At 38.6% G+C, this 18,074-nt stretch overlaps 1 long non-coding RNA gene across 3 annotated transcripts in view; it reads left to right on the top strand.

The window, feature by feature from the left end:
* LOC131255660 (uncharacterized) overlaps positions 1 to 17,413 on the top strand; it is a 152,173-nt gene extending 134,760 nt beyond the window's left edge. For 2 of the 3 annotated variants that reach the window (XR_009176229.1, XR_009176228.1), the window contains exons 3-5: positions 16,541 to 16,589; positions 16,839 to 16,911; positions 17,084 to 17,413. This is a non-coding gene — a long non-coding RNA (uncharacterized LOC131255660). Of the gene's footprint in view, positions 1 to 15,632; positions 15,872 to 16,540; positions 16,590 to 16,838; positions 16,912 to 17,083 lie in introns of those variants that run through there. The other variant, XR_009176230.1, reaches the window with a different exon arrangement.
* Positions 17,414 to 18,074: the final 661 nt, after the last annotated feature.

Raw genomic sequence — 18,074 nt, 5'->3', positions numbered from 1 at the left:
TAATTGACCGTGAAGTGAAAGGGAATCACTGGAATTGACTGTAAAATGCATGGAAATGACCGTGAAGTGAAGCAAATTGACCGTGAAATGAATGAAAATGATTATGAAGTGAAGCGAATTGACTGTGAAGTGAAAGGGAATCGCCGGAATTGACCGTAAAATGCATGGAAATGACCGTGAAGTGAAGCGAATTGACCGTGAAATGAATGGAAATGACCGCGAAGTGAAGGGATTTGACCGTGAACTGAAGGGGAATCGTCGGAATTAACCGTGAAATGAATGGAAATGACTGTGAAGTGAAGGGAATTGATCGTGAAATGCATGGAATTGACTATGAAGTGAAGGGAATTGAACGTGAAATGCATGGAAATGATCGTGAAGTGAAGGGAATTGACCGTGAAATGAATGGAAATGACTGTGAAGTGAAACGGAATCATCGGAATTGACCATGAAGTGAAGGGAATTGACTATGAAATGCATGGAAATGACCGTGAAGTGAAGGGAATTGTCTGTGAAGTGAAGCGAAATCACTGGAATTGACTGTGAAATGCATGGAATTGACCGTGAAGTGAAGGGAATTGACCGTGAAATGCATGGAAATGACTGTGAAGTGAAGGGAATTGTTCGTGAAATGAATGGAAATGACTTTGTAGTGAAGCGGAATCATCGGAATTGACTGTGAAATGCATGGAAATGACTATGAAGTGAAGGGAATTGATCGTGAAATGCATGGAAATTGCTGTGAAGTGAAGGGAATTGACCGTGAAGTGAATGGAAATGACCGTGAAGTGAAGCGGAATCACCGGAATTGGCTGTGAAATGCATGGAAATGATCGTCAAGTGAAGGGAATTGACCATGAAATGAATGGAAATGACCGTGAAGTGAAGCGGAATCGCCGGAATTGACCGTGAAATGCATGGTATTGATCGTGAAGTGAAGGGAATTGACCGTGAAATGGTATATAAAAGGAAAGATGGGCATCCGTTTTCTTTACTGGCATGAGGTATAACATTGTAACTACCAACATCGTCGAAAGCATGAATGCATTGTTCGTTGATGCACGAGAGTACACCATCACGAAACTTCTTGAATCAATAAGGAGTAAAATCCAAGTCCTTTTCCTTCGCCGACGAGACGAGGCCTCGGCTTGCAAGGAAATTTTGACTCCTTGGGCAGAAAAAAGATTAACCGAACTTTATCACTCGGAAGTGCGAAAGACATAATGTATCGCGATTTCAGCGGTTGAGTTCCAAGTGACATCATGGGAAATGACCGATGTAGTGAAGCTAAGAGGAATGAAGTGTAGGTGCGGTGAATTTGGTTAAATATTGCTACCTTGTGTTCATGTGATTGCAGCCTATGATAAGTATAGCTTAATATGTACAAATACTGCTCTCCATTCTACTCGAAAGAAATATATTGTAAAACATACCAAGAGTCAGTTTACCTGGTGCTTGACATGACACAATGGAACATTCCGGACGAAGTGAAGTTTTTATATGAGAATATGAAAGCTCTAGAAACGAGAAGTTCTACTAGAAGATCGAAAAAGGTTCGAATTACATCCTAAGGAGAAAGGCCAATACCTACATGCTCAAGATGCAATCGAATAGGTCACAATCGGCGTCGATATACTTTCATCCCTACAGGCTGAGGCTGATGATGACTTAATACTTTGGTTTTTTAATTGTTTGTGATAATGTAATGTAATTACACCAATTAACATTTTGGCTTTACTAATTGATTCATGAACTATTGTGCATGTTAGCCACGACCCAATGTGGATGATAATCACGAACGGTTTTGCATTTGAACCATGACCCAATGTGAAAATCGTATACTTAACAACGGGTTGTGGTTGTCTTGATATATGGATTGTGGTTGTCATGATATATAGAAAGAATAAGGCTCTGCGGGCAGCACCCACGACCGAGGCTGTTAAGAGTATAATTGATGAACCATGTCCTCGCCCATTTTCTCTATCGTAGGTGATGCCCGTGGAAGCCTTGTCCTTTCTATAAGTGTCATCAATTATACTCCTAACAGCCTCGATCTTTACTTCTTTGATCGTTGGTTGAAGCTCTGGAGCTAGCACCACCTGCAAGAGAAAATTTGATTTATTAATTATACACATACTGCATAGTTAAATTACACTAATAATTAAATAACTCTTACTGGTACAACTGTGAAGATGGCCGAGATGGGAGGATATTTGCGTACTTTATAAGGATCCTAATTTACTATTCGAGGAATCCTTGAATGTAATGATATATCGGTCGTGGTTGTCGTGAAGCATTGATCATAGTTGTTAGTTGATATGGTTAACAGTTGTAATGGATCGTGGTTGTCAACCATATTTGATCGTTGTTAACAACCACGACTCTATGTGAAAGCACGACCCATATAACATGACAACCACGATCCATATATCATGACAACCACGGCCCGTTGTTAAGTCTACGATTTCCTCATTGGGTCGTGGTTTAAATGGCAAACCATTCGTGATTATCATCCACATTGGGTCGTGGTTAATATGCACAACGGTTCATGAATCAATAAGTATATTACAATTCACAAAGCCAAAATGCTCATTGGTGTGATTACATTACATTATCAGCCTCAGCCTGCAGGGATGAAAGTGCATCGCGCCGATTGTGACCTATTCGATTGCATCTCGAGCATGTAGGTGTTGGCCTATCTTCTCCTTGGGATGTAATTCGAACATTTTTCGATCTTCCAGCAGATCTTATCGTTTCTGGAGGCTTCATATTCTCACATAAAACCTTCACTTCGTCTGCAATGTTCTATTGTGTCTTGTCAAGCACCGGGTAAACTGACTCTTGGTATGTTTTACAATATATTTCTTTGGAGTAGAATGGAGAGCAATATTTGTACATATGAAGCTGATACTTATCACAGGTCGCTATCACATGAACACAAGGTAACAACATTGAATCAAACTCACCGCACGTACACTTCATTCCTCTTAGCTTTGCTACATCGGTCATTCCCCATGATGTCACTTGGAACTCATCCGCTAAAATCGCGATACAATGTGTCCTTCGTACTTCCGAGTGATAAGTTCGGTTAATCTTTTTGCCCAAGGAGTCAAAATTTCCTTATAAGGTGAGGCCTCGTCTCGTTGGCGAAGGAAGAAGTTTTGGATTTTACTCTTTATTGATTCAAAAAGTTTCGTGATGGGGTACTCTCATGCATTTACGAACAATGCATTCATGCTTTCGACGATGTTGGTGGTTACAATGTTATAGCTCATGTCAGGAAAGAAAACGGATGCTCATCTTTCCTTTTCTATACCATTAAGGAACAGATATGCTGTGGGATTCAACATTTGAATGCATCGCATCATCTCCCAAAACGTGGATGTCAGGTATATCTTAACAGCACCCCAAATGTATTATCTCATAGAATCATCCGAACATGTCTTCATGTTTCCAAGAATATGATGAGCATAATATCTATAGATTGCATAGGGAAAAATGTTAGGGATTTCCCTGATCAACTCTTTGTGACGATCTGACAATATAATTAGTCCTGGAAGAATCCCGATTGCTTTGGATAAATTCCCAAGGAACCACCTCCATCTACTATCGTTCTCGGATTCTCTGATCCCATATGTCGCAGGGAGGATTTGATTATTTTCATCCAATGCATTAGCCATGAAAAGAACACACTTGTATCTTCCTCTCAAATGTGTCGTTTCAACACACAAGACCTTCCGAATATGCAAATGTAGGCTTCTGATGCACTGTCCAATTGCAATATACCATCTTTGAAAACTATTTGTTTCGTCATTGACCTATAACTCCGTCACAATCTTTAAATTGACATTTCTCAACTCGTGAAAATAAGCCGAAAGCTCATTATAAGAACCCCCGTAAGATCCTCAGACTTGTTCCGTTGCAATCTCTTTACCTTTCCATGCTTTCTTGTAACTGATCTTAACCCCGTACATCTCACTCATTCGATATTGAATTTCTTTTAGCATGTAAGTCAGTCCCGAACTCATACGACGAACACCAAATTCACTACTTATCAAACTGGTGGCTTGGAGATGATCTCTTCCCTTCCTCTTCGAGGTTACTATATCACGACCGTCATCCACGATCGTTGACTTAGAGTGGCATATCGCCTCAAACGACATGCTACACGTATGCTTCGAGTTGCAAGTCTTTATCTTAAACATCCCTGTGTCGTCCAACTTTGAAGCATGCATCCTCTAACTACAATTTTCTATAATGCACCTAATCGTATATCTCATCTTGTTAGACCTCAAGACCTTATACTGGAAGTTGTCGCGCATCGCATATTTACATAGAAAATGTTGTAATTGGCCTTCGTCCTTGAACACTTGCCCGACAGATATTTCGATTGAATCTTCCACAAATTCCGGATATCCTTGATGATCTAAATTGACAAAAGCTTCATCAGATGGAGCTACATGTATGCTTCGAGTTGTAAGTCTTTATCTTAAACATCCCTTTGCCATCCAACTTTGAAGCATGCATCCTCTAACTACAATTTTCTATAATGCCTTTAATCATATATCTTAGCTTCTTAGACTTTAAGACCTTATACTGGAAGGTGTATCACCTTAAACGACATGCTACATGTATGCTTCGAGTTGTAAGTCTTTATCTTGAACATCCCTATGCCATCCAACTTTGAAGCTTGCATCCTCCAACTACAATTTTCTATAATGCACCTAATTGTATATCTCAGCTTGTTAGACTTCCAAGACCTTATACTGGAAGTTGTGGCGCAACACATGTTTACATAGAAAATGTTGTAATCGGCCTTTGTCCTTGAACACTGGCCCCACGAATAGTACGTGAGTGTTGGGGTTATCATAATTATGGGAATGAGAATTATTATCAACCATCAGATAAGAAGAAAACAATGAGTGACTATTTTATAGTTGATATATGTATCAACAACCATCAGATACTCTCACCTATGATCCGTATGACCATGATCAGTGGAAACATCAAAATTGGGAAGATGAACCCTCAATACACCCTAGTGAACATTCTCTTGGGTCATCTACCTTTGAAACCCAATTGGAAAAAATCCAAGAGGAGTCACTTAGGGGTAACATATATGGTTCTTCAGGCCTTAGAAAATGATAAGAGCGCTTGCATTGCGCATTGATAAGACATTGAAGGCTCGTTCGTCCTAGCTACAACTCAATCCAGAAGCACAATGCGAGGAAAGTGATCCTAACTCACTTTTGAAGAACTCTGGAATTTGGAATGAAGAGTTGGATTATGTTAATGAGCATATGATTCAATTCCTCGAAGAGTCGATCTTGATGACAGTTCAAAAGAATAATTAAGAGACGTGCATGTCTTTCAAATATAATGATGATGACATACTTCACTCACACGACACACTTGGTTTCAATGATGAGGGAGAGATTAGTTTATTCGAACCTCAACCCAATTTAGGAGTAGAATGTGAGGAAAGCAATCCCATGCCAAGTGTTTACTACACGGAATTAGAAGATGATGAGTTTTGGGATGATAATCATGAATGTTTAGCTCAAATCCCCCGAGATTCAATCTCAAGTTTGGCCCATATCAATGATCAGGAGGTTCAGAAAGTTGTTGACTATAGTGATCTACTCCACCTATCTGACATGACCAATTTAAACGTGGAGGATGAACCACTCTCACCTAAACCTTCCAACCTTTGTGATGCATGTTTGGACCACTCCCCTGAATTGAATTGAATGATGATATGATTCGGGAGAGGGGGGAGTTGCTCGATATGACTCTGGAATTTGAAACCACTCAGTTAAGGCCACCATCTAAGCTATACACTTTTGACGATTCAATGCCTCTCCTAAATAGTTTTAATGAACAGAGTGTTCACATCAATGCTTTCCTTATTGATTTTCAATCTATCTGTGCAGGGCAAGAGCAAGAGAGCTTGCATCATCCACGTTAAGAGAAGATGGAATCCTTGGGCAGATCATCACAATCTTCAATGTGGAAAATAAGTCACTCTCAACTGAATTTCCCAACTCTTTGGATAATTGCTTGACACACTTTGTAGATTCAGACGATCCTATGATAAAAGAAATAGTGGATGTCTTCCAAATCAATACCTCGGTAGTTGTCACTGACCGAGATTCTGAAGCTCCTCCTTCCTTAGATCTTGAATGTCTATCATTAAAGGAGCTAAAAATTGAACCGGAGTTTAAAACTTCGGAATGTTTTGAGACTACATCATTTGCTGAGAATTCTTCTGAATTTTATCTACTTGTAGTCTCTGATTCATCATGGAGTACTAACGTTGAAACTTTTTCTGTCACAGGTGAATTATATCTACTTTGGATAACTCAAGCGATTCAATGACAATTTTTTGATGAGGTCCTTAAATTTCTGTGGAAATTCATGCTTTAGGCCATCCAAGCCTTTTGCAAAAATGACTTTTGAATGATCTTGTTGAGAAACCTACTGATTATCACGATATTGGCCGGAGGAGAATACTTGCGGCATGACTAAGTAGCTTTTCCCCTACTTTCATAAGTCTAGGGTAGTTTATTTTTTGTCATTCTAGGATAGTCGGCTTTATGCCGTTAGGATAGTTTGGTTTTTGTCGTTCTAGGATAGTCGGCTTTATGCTGTTGGGATAGGGTGCTTTTTGGTTTCAGTCTTGTGTTGTCCCACCTTCACGCTGAGATCTCTTTGGAAAAAGCCGTTCAATTTCCTTCATCAGGTACTATCTTTCCATCACTTCTCCTTTACTTTCATTGTCTCATGTGCATTACATGCTCATATCTTTTACATTGAGGACAATGTAGCTTTTAGGTTGGGGATGGGAGATTAGGTAACCTAATCAGTATTTTCTGGTCTTGAGCACAAATTGTGAAAAAATTTCAAAATTTTCTGGAAACTTTTGTGAATTCGAAGTGATTTTGACTACCATCTTTGATTTAGAAGTATAAGATACGTAATGTTGGTAATTTATGACTCTTGGATTTTGCTATCTGTTAGATTTCACAGTTAAGTTCGAATTGTTAATCCATGATTAGAAAATTTAAGCATTGATTGTGTCATGATTTCACATGTCACATCTAGCTTACACATTAAGGTTTCAGTTCGATATTGAATTATTAACTTGGTAATCACTTAGCATGGAAGGAACCACCCTGGGGAATTTGTCCATCATGTTCATTGAAAACGGCTACTTGTTAAAGATCTTTAAAAATGTTGACATAGCGTGAAGCCATTGATGGGAAAAAATCAAAAGCTGGAAGAATAAAAAGGCTGAACTGTAAAGCAAGTTTTGGTTATCCGGAGTACTCTTGTTGGTTACCAATGATATCATGAAAATTGAGAATTAGACCTTTAATTGTGATAAGTCATTACACTATACACCCATGGAACTCGATGTTTAGAATTTTTCTAATTGATGGATTATTACTTTGAACTTGACTATGGAGTTTACCATGCGCTTGAACCTAGGAGAAAGTAATGCCCAACATTCATGAATCTTAGAATTCTATTGACTGGATTATTTTTCAAAAATCACTCGAGTTTATAGGAATTGTCCCGTAATTCTTAAAATATTTTTTGCATACTTTGCTCGGGACTAGCAAAATGCTGGTTGGGGATTGTGTTGAGGGTCAAATATTGCATATTGGACCCCATTTATGACATGGTTTAACGTATATGATAATGCTTAAATGTTCTATTTTAATCATGTTTTTGGTGCAAGATGAATTTAAGAGCTTGGACTGAAAAGGGTGCTAAAAGTATGGATTTGATGCTCAAGAATCACCAAGGCAAGGGACGGATTTTAGCGGACCTAGATCGAAGAATTCACACGCCAAAGATCCAAGAAAATCGAGTGATTCACGCTAAAGAGGCCTAAAAATCATCTTGAATGCAAGATCACAGGGTTCCCAACATCCATTTGGGTCGAAACTTTATATCTGGCTTGAGGACCATAAAGTAACCGTACACATAAAATTTCAGCCATTGGATCTTTGTGTAAGTGGTCTAACGGTTAGATCAGCCACTAAATCACTTATTTGGGGCTCACCTGATATCTGGATATGCTTCAATTTTGGTCTCAACCCCTTAAATTAGACGAGAAAATGGATGGACGGAATAGATTTCTCAAAACATTAAGGTGGGACCCACTTTACATGGTGTGCTGTGCACAACACGTGCACTGGAGGTGCATCGGACTAGCCAGCCCAGTCAATGACCGCTGACTCGATCAGAGAGGGACTCTCTCTCTCTCTCTCCCTCTCTGTCTCTCTCTCCCCTTTCGCACGTAGCAGCGGACAAGCGTCCCCTGTGATAGGTGGCCCACGATGATCCTCCAAATGACGATCTGAACCGTCCATTCGTTCCATGGGGGGCGCCGACCAAAACCTTGGTGATCTTATGCATTCATGCACGTGTACACATGGAAATTTCATCCAAAACGTAAGATGGACGGCGGGAACAAAGATACAGTTGGCTGCACTAAAACTCGACCAAAACCACCCCTTTTAGACTGAAATCTTGTCAGGAATCCAATGGATGGGGTGAATTTCTCCGAAAACATCACTATGGGGCCCACCGAGCTTCGTAGCAAAGGAACATCCACAAGGGACGTGCGTCCGGATGCCCGGCTGTTGTGGGCCATTCTGTGATTCCGATCAGGGTCGGATGCAAGATCCAGACTGTCCAAAATCTCGAGAAGGGGGCCACGACCCAATCATGAAGGCCAAATAGAATCTTGGGATGATTTGCTGTCCCAAAGCCACTTCAAACGCAGGTCTGCCTTTGCGTTTATGCTACGCACGCAGCTGGCTGCGAAAGCTCCCATCAACCTACGTTTTTGCTATAAAAGGAGAGAATGTGGAGGAAAATCATCCGGGCAGCCGTGGATGGGGTATTAGACGTGAGATGTGAAGAGAGAGAGAGAGAGAGCTGTGGAGTGGGCTGGCTATAAAGAGTTCTTTCTTCTTCCTATTTAGTTTTCTCCTTTGATATTTTTAAGAGAATTTAGTCAATCATGATAATGATAGGCTAAACCTCTTAGCTAGGGCTAAGAGGTGAAGCTTGTTGTGAGATGGGTGACTTTTCCTTATGCCTTTGATTCATGTTTAAATCGAACTGATATTGATTCTAGTTTGATTATAAGGAATGCTTTTAGTTTTTAATGATTTATTGTGACTTAAATTACAATAGATCTGCGATAGCTTTGAGCATGTATTTTTCATTATTGTGATTATGAAGTTAGGAATCCCTATTGTTCACCATCGTCTCATGGACATGGTAGGATGATGGAATCCTTTCTAACATTCATAACCCTCTCAGATTGGTTGTGGATTAGTTAAATTCCATTATTTGCTTTGTCTCATGGGCATGACCTTGTGATGGAATCAATTTTAATTCTCATACCTCTCATCTCTTGAGAACTAGATGAAAGGAAGTTCAGAATTGGTTTTTAATGGAATATCTTCCAACTGGATGAAGATGGGACTCTAATTCCAGTTGTGTTCTTGAATTAAGCATAGATCTCCCTGATTGCTACAAGTGGATCCTTGACACCCTAGTTTCCCACCTTTTAAATTTTACAAGTTTTAGTTACATAATTTACAATTATCCACTTAAATTCTCCTGATTTAGATTACATCTTCTTTTAGTTCTAGTTCTAGTTACTTTTAGAATACGTACAAGGTTCAGTCCCTATGGATTCGACCTTAGTCTTACCGAGATTATTACTACATCGCAACCTTACACTTAGGTTTGTGAACAGTAATCGTCGAGTCCTCAACCGTGATATCTATCATTACTTGAAGGGTTAGGTATATCAGAATCGACTATCCAATCATTGCTTGAAGGCTGCAAATCAAGAAACGATAGGTTCGAATGTAAAGTATAATTTATGCTATTATCTTCAACAAGAGGACAACGCCTCACTTTCTCTACATACAATGGTATTTGTGTTGGAGGAGTCTGTCCACAGAATAGCATAAATGCTTCGAGATCTTCATCGCCTTTGATTCTAGGTGGACGGAGGAATCCATGTAGTGCATCACCGTACATAACTTTAGTTATCAAATTGAATTCATTCGATGCAGTATTCGTAATCTGATGCATTTTATCTAGGAGCTGCCGATATATAATATCATCACTCACAACAAATCCTTTTGAGTCTCCCCCATCGTAGGTAATCATTCCCTTGTCGTATACACTCTCTCCATCATAATAGCATAACATAGGCCTACGACCCATACTCTTCTAATATTGGTTAATCTGTGAAAAAATTGAATGGGTACAAGTTGTTAGAAATGAAGGATACTGGTTGTCATCTGTAAAGGGTCATGGTTATCATCCACATTGCATCGTGGTTGTCATCTACATTGGGTCGTGGTTGTCATCCACGACCCACTGGCGAGGAAAACCACGAACCACTCGACCGGTCGTGGTTTTCATCCAAAATGGATCATGGTTGGTGAACCACGACCCGTTGTGGATGACAACAAGGCAACAAAGACAAATTGTTCGTCATAACCAAGACCACTGTGGATGACAACCACGATCCACTCAAAGGGTCGTGGATATGACGAACAATGGGTTGTGGTTGTCATCCACAATGGATTGTGGTTGGGAACCACCACCCTATGTGAATGACAACCACGACCCTGTCATGTGATTGTGGTTCACATGCACATTGGATCGTGGTTGTCATCCACGTTGGATCGTGGTTGTCGACCATGACCCACTCTAGATGAAACCATGATCCATTGCTCAAAAAGGCTTCGGTCCATGTCACATTCTCTGGATTGTTCAAAACAGGTAACTTCTTCTATACTCTGAAATCGTACAACTACTAATCAAAGGACAAGGTACATTTTCGTCCGAAACATTTTATAAAGATTGTTAGAAGGCTACCCTCGGAATATTTGAGAGGTAGGACCATGAATCGAGGCCAGTACGAAGGGTCGTGGTTATAAAGCGCAAATGGTCCTGGTTGTCATGGACAATGAGGCGTGGTTCAAATGCATAATGGATCGTGGTTGTCGTAAATGTTGGGTCATGGTTATGATGAACAATGGATCGTTATTGTATCCAGCGTGGATTGTGGTTGCCAACCACGATACATATTCCATAACAACCACAACCCATATCAGCTGACAACCCACGACCCGTGTAACATGAAAACCATGACCCATATAACACGTTAACCATGATCCATAATAACTGGTAGCCACGATCCATACACCGCCACAACAACGACCCATATAACCTGACAACCACGATACAAGGTTATGGGCCAAATGAGTTGGGCCTTGCATAGGGCAGTGAAAGGCACGATCCTTATAACATGACGACTATGACACATCTAGCATGACAACCACGACCCATGTAACATGATAACCACGACTCATGTGCATGTGAAAAGCACAACCCTCATAACATAAAAACCATGATCCAATATGCATGTGAACCATGACCCTTTGTCTAGGTCTTGGTTTTGACAACGTGAAGGGTCATGGTTGTCACTGTCAGTGGTCGAGGTTTGATTTCGTTGAGGGTGAAATGTTTGAAAACGTGAAGTCGTGGTTTTCTACTATCATTGGTGGAGGTTTGATCAAGGTGTGCCCTACAATAAGCTCCCTTCACGTGACAACCAGAACCCTCACCTTCTCCACTCTGATCTTCCTTTACCTTAGCAAACGCCTACAATAAAATAAAATACCAACCTCGTAGTGGAAGAGGATTTCAGACGAGGGAAACAACGTCCCTCTCATGCAGTTGGTCCCTTGATCTTCACTTTTCTAGGAAAATGAAAGATGAAGAAGAAGGTCTGTAAAAGGTGAATAAAGGCAACATTTGGCCCTTCCCAAGCTCATAAATGCTTCCATATTCTCGAGGGAAAACGGATTGACTACTCCCCCTGTCACCAGCCATGGGCCCAACCACCATGTATGTGTTTCATCCATTTTTACAGATCATTTTAGGGCTTGATCCCAAAAATGAGAGGGATATAAATCTAAGGTGGACCACAACACAGGAAAACAATAGTGGTTGGATATCCACCATTAAAATCCTCGTAAGGCCCACTGTACTGTTTATTTGACATCTAATCTGTTGATTAGGTCGTACAAATAGAGATGAAGGGAAAAAACAAAGATCAGCTTGATCCAAAACTTTTATGGCCCCCAAAATGTTTTTAATGGTCTACGCTCATTTAACATTGTTTCTTGTAATGTGGTCCACTTGAGATTGCGATATACCTCATTTTTGGTTTCATACCATAAAATGATCTATAAAAATATATGGATGACATGGATGAAACACATACATGGTGGTGGGGCCCACAGACCACCGAGCACTAGCATTTTATAGAGGGTGCCAGAAGGCCACCCTCAGAATAAATGAGTGGTAGGACCATGCATCGAGGCCAGTACGAAGTGTCGTGGTTATGTGGAGCAAATGGTCCTAGTTGTCATGGACAACAGGTTGTGGTTCAAATGCAAAATGGATCGTGGTTGTCATCCACGTGGGGTCATGGTTATGATTAACAATGGATGTTGTACATGGGTCGTTGTTGTCACGGTGATGGTCGGGGTTTCCAACCACGACCCATATAACGTAACAACCATGACCCATATAACATGACAACAACGACCCATAACATCTGACAATCACGATCAATATAACATGCCAACCACGATCCATAACAACTGGTAGCCACAATTCGTACACCGTCACAACAATGACCCTATAACCTGACAATCACGATACAAGGTTATGGGTCAAACGAGTTGTGCCTTGCACAGGGCAGTGAAAGGCACAATCCTTATAACATGACGACCATGACTCATCTGGCATGACAACCACGTCCATAACATCTACCAACCACGACACATAACATCTGCCAACCATGACCCATGTAACATGATAACTACGACTAATGTCGTGTGATCATCACGATCCTTATAACATGATAACCATGATCCAATGTGCATGTGAAAGGCGACATTTGGCCCTTCCCAAGCTCATAAATGCTTTTGTATTCTCGGGGGAAAACAAATTGGCTACTACCCCTGTCACCAACCATGGGCCCAACCACCATTTATGTGTTTCATCCATTCCATTCATCCATTTTTACAAATCATTTTAGGGCTTGATCCTAAAAATGAGAGGGATATAAATCTAAGGTGGACCACAACACAGGAAAATAATAGTGATTGGATATCCACCATTAAAATCCTCCTAAGGCCCACTGTACTGTTTATTTGACATCCAATCTGTTGATTAGGTTGTACAGACATAGATGAAGGGAAAAAAACAAAGATCAGCTTGATCCAAAACTTTTATGGCCCAAAAAAGTTTTTAATGGTCTACGCTCATTCAACACTATTTCCTGTAATGTGGTCACTTGAGATTGGGATATACCTCATTTTTGTTTTCATACCATAAATTGATCTATAAAAATATATGGACGACATGGATGAAACACATACATGGTGGTGGGGCCCACAGACCATCGAGCACCAACCATTAGCTGGTGGCAGGGGGAGTAGCCAATCCGTCACTTTCTCGAGTGTTGAAACAGAAGGTAACTTCTTATTCACTTCATGACCGTATGACTTCTGAACCGAGGACGGGCATTTTCGTCCGAAACAATATCCAAAAGATGTCAGAAGGCCACCATTGGGATATCTCGAACGTAGTACCTCCCGAAGTAATTTAACCAACCTTTGAGGTCAGTACGGTCAAATTCCCTTGCAAGATTCATCGGGTCAAACCACGTTTGACTCGACTGGTGAGATCGGTGCTCTGCGGATGCACCACTCTGGTGCACTCACAACAATCGTGTGGGGTCCACAGTGATGTCTGCATGAGATCCACATTGATCATCATGTCCTGAGGATCCAATTATGACATCTAGTTAGAGTTGAAGTAGATCCAAGGTTTAGGTGGGCCATATTCAAGTGAATGCCTATTTTAGCCATTGATCTTGTTGATCCAATGGCCTAAATTTGACATGTACAGTTGATTTATTATCATTAGGCTTGATGTACAATTTTACATGAAACGGATCAGGAGAACTATGTGATTTAGGATTTAAGGGTGTAGGTTAATGACATTTTCGTAATTATCATTGATCTAAGAGATTTGTGAAATCTAAGGGTTCTATATGGTTATAGATACGTTTCTAAGTAATTGTTACATAGGAGTTGTATCTAAATCATTATGGATAAAGAGTTATTCACTGATTTAGTCAAAGGAAGGTACATATATCAAACAACATGATCAACAGTTGGATGGCTTGATTTATGTATGAAGATCATTCTTAATAGGTCATATTCACATTGGATGATGGATGTAAGGTTAAGTTATGTAGATTGGTACCGTACACGTGTACATAATAGGTTAAATTCATGGTAACACTCGAGGACTTTCAATACTCGAGTATTGAAAAGTTCGTGGTATTACATAACCTTTACAAATGAGAGTCACCTTTTACCTCTCACCGTAAGCGCTTTATATTTATTTTTTGCCTGATATGTAATTACCCCATGGTTGCATACTTGAGATATACAAGTCATTGTTGTGATTGACATATAGGTGACATCAAATTCAATCAAAGAGATACGTCAGTGGTTAGAATCATGTCTCGTGAAGATTGAAAAGAAAATAGTAAATATTCCCTCATATAGTGATTATTTTGTTTATATTATAGATTATTGGTAATATAAATGGTCTCACACTTGATCATATAAGTAATGGTTGTGATATTCATATAGGATGCCTTAAGCTCGAATAGAGAAATACGTCAGTGGTTGAAACCCACAATTTTAAAGATTGATTAGAAAATTGTAAGTAAATTTTATATATTTTCTATACATATTTTTAGATTATATAACTAATTTCACATTGCTTTATATAAGATGACCTCACATACAAACAAAGAAATTTGTCAGTGGTTGGAACCCATACTTGTGAGGATCGAAGAGAAAATCGTAAGTATTTTTCTCATAATGGTAATTTCCTTTATATGCATACACATATTTCTAATTAGAAAATCATTTTGAAATACTTTATTTTTAATGTGGTTTATTTCAACTTGTGTTGGATATTTTGCCATTGAAATAGGACCAGTCTATGACTTAAAATAGGAATCATGAAGAGAGCTTACATTACAAAGAAATGTTGAAGGAGCGTAAACAATTATTGGAGATGTTAAAAGGAATGCAAGACAAGCTAGATGCGTAGGCAACACTCATCACAGAGATATTTGATAAATTGACAAAGTCAGAGAAAAAAATGCAATTATGCAAGTCCCTTGTGTGAGACAATGGAGGATAAGTGGATGACAGTATGTAGTTCACAACTTTCCCCTCATATGAATGTAATATTAGATACACCATTAGTTGCAAATAGTCCACATGTTTTCCCTCATGTGAATACGATGACCACCAAGCATGATTTTGCACTTGCAAGTCTGAGCTCCTTAGTGAGGCGTGTGAAAGAGGGTAGGATTAGGAATGCTTCAAAGGTCTTACAATTACCGTACTAAAAGCAATACCATAAACGAAATACTAAAAGGAAAGTAAAATCAATAATGATTCAACAATGGAGGAGAGAGCGGCTGGGTTTATGTTGTCTCAAAAAGAGGATGTTGCAATTAAAAGTTTTGTTGAAATGACTGACTGCAAGTATGACACGTAAAATTATTAGTTTGTCATTATTCACTTACCTTCATTGTGGTATTTTCTCACACTAATACCTTATACATGTCTTTATGGATGATTCTTTTGGACCACTTTATGTCCTGTGAAGTAAATTAAACTTATTAATTGATCCTAAAGGATGGCTTAATGATGAGGTATATTCACATATACTGTTTTCATTCTCTTACTACCTCATGCAGCAACATATATTAATCTACTATTCATGGATACAAAGAGTATAATCATTTGATATATTATATATTTTTTAAAAATTGTGTTTTAGGTTATAGACAAGTATAGTGAATTGCTGAAGAGTCGAGAAAATAGAGACGGACAAGATTTATTAAAATGTCATTTCTTTAATACCTAGCTTTATGTAAGTTTTTCATATAAATGCACGATGTTCATACAAAGATTGATATGTTTAGAAAGAATTTTAATTTGTTTGTGATTGAACTATTTCAGCAATTTATATGTTCAAGGCGAAATGATAAGGCAGAAAGATTGAAAAGTAAAGACACGGATAATAGTTTTAGTCGTTAAATTCAACGTGTCTTTGAGATGATACCTTATGATTTGGGGAGTAGAGATAAAAATTTTATTCCTATGAATGAAGCGTCACACTGGTATTTAGTCATTATTGACTTAAAGAAAAAAATATTTTTAGTTTACGACTCTATTAAAGGTCATCATACATCTAGTTACATTAACATAATGATATGTAGTTGTTTATATGTTTCGATTTAAATTATTTTTTCGATGTAAATTGTTTAAACTCGAATAATATGATTATAAGAATATTTACTTTTTTATTGTTATTGCAGGTTACAAGTGTAAAGAAATATTTTTCAACACATAGTGTCCCTGATTGCGGTACTTTTTATTGTTTTTGTTATTGCATGTTACTTTGTATGGATGTGTGTTGATTTTGTTTTAATAGGTACTCACTTTTATTATTTTAGTGTAAATAGGTATGATTGTGGTCTTTTTTTAATGAAATTTATGGATTGCTTGTCCCGGGGAGATAGATTTTATTTCAATTCGGTATTTTCACTTCTTGTTTAGGATTTTTCATTTATGTATAATTTATGAGATATATTTACACTCCAATGTCATGGTCAGGGAGATATGCAATTTGAATGAAAAAAGATAGCTGCACAACTTTTGCTCGGCAAGATAAGTCCTTAGAAATAAGGTATTAGTTTCTATTCTAAGTTCCTACTAAGTTCAGAATCACAAACAATGCTTACTGCTTACATTTCTTTTATTTCTAGTAGACATTATGAATTGATTGGGTTTATTGTGACTTTGAAAGTATGAGTATGACATTCCTATACTTTTGTGGCCTGCTCAATGTGATATTGCAGGTGCACATGAGTTGGAGATGGCTAGTGTGGCTAAGGATGATATCGATTATCAAGATATGATTTTCTTTTCTTTCCGAGTGGGGTCTTTGTGTGAATTTGTGCAAGGAAGATATTACAAGCTGAAGAGATCGTGATTGTCTATCTCTCGTGATTTTGGTCCTTAGCTCTTGTTTTTTCTTTTGCCTTTATGCTCTAAAATTGGTTCTTGGAAGAAGTTCATATGAAGAAGACGTCAAGGGGCCTCAATGCCTATTCTGTATTCGCAGGCCTCGGATTTTTTTGGGTTGCTCAGTTTGACATTATATAGTTTTTCGTTGGTTATTTATTGCGACTCATGGGTCATTTCTTATATGCCTGGGCTATATGATATGTGAGGACATTTTTGTTTGTACTGCCCACCTGAATGTTTGTACAGTTTTTTCCTTACATGTTTGGATTTTTATAGGTGGTGTATTCCCACTTTACAAAAAAAGATACGATTTAACATGTCTGTACAGTGGAATGTTGGCTATTATTTTAATATGCATATGGCTGATCAATGCATCTATTGACATTTGAAAAAGGCCATAGCATTGTACGAGGGTGTGGTTGTTTAAAATCCAATGCTACGACACTTTGTAAAGTCGTTTTAACCATATGTGGCCTATTCCAATACCAACTTTTACTGTATCCTATTTTAGAGTCAATTCCTCTATTATAATTTTGCTTCTCTTATACTATTACGTTTTGAAAACATGAAATTATTATAGCTCTCTAACTATGCCTTAGCCTCCCAAAGGTATTTTTGATTTATGTATGATGTGAATTCTTTTCCAATATTTAAAAGAGATGGGCAAATAATTCATTTAGGACCTTGTCTTTGAAATGCATTGGAATTTAAATCACAAATCAAGGTGATTGTGAGTCCAATTTGTATTTGAATTGGCTTGTAGCCAAAATGCAATTGGATTTCTCTAGTATACTGACAATTTTATGGGTGCAGGGGCTTTAT

The sequence above is a fragment of the Magnolia sinica genome, chromosome 9, assembly GCF_029962835.1.
Source record: "Magnolia sinica isolate HGM2019 chromosome 9, MsV1, whole genome shotgun sequence".
NCBI classification, from domain to species: Eukaryota; Viridiplantae; Streptophyta; class Magnoliopsida; order Magnoliales; family Magnoliaceae; genus Magnolia; species Magnolia sinica.
Note: the sequence above shows the minus strand (reverse complement) of the source record. Positions and strands in the feature narration are given on the sequence as shown.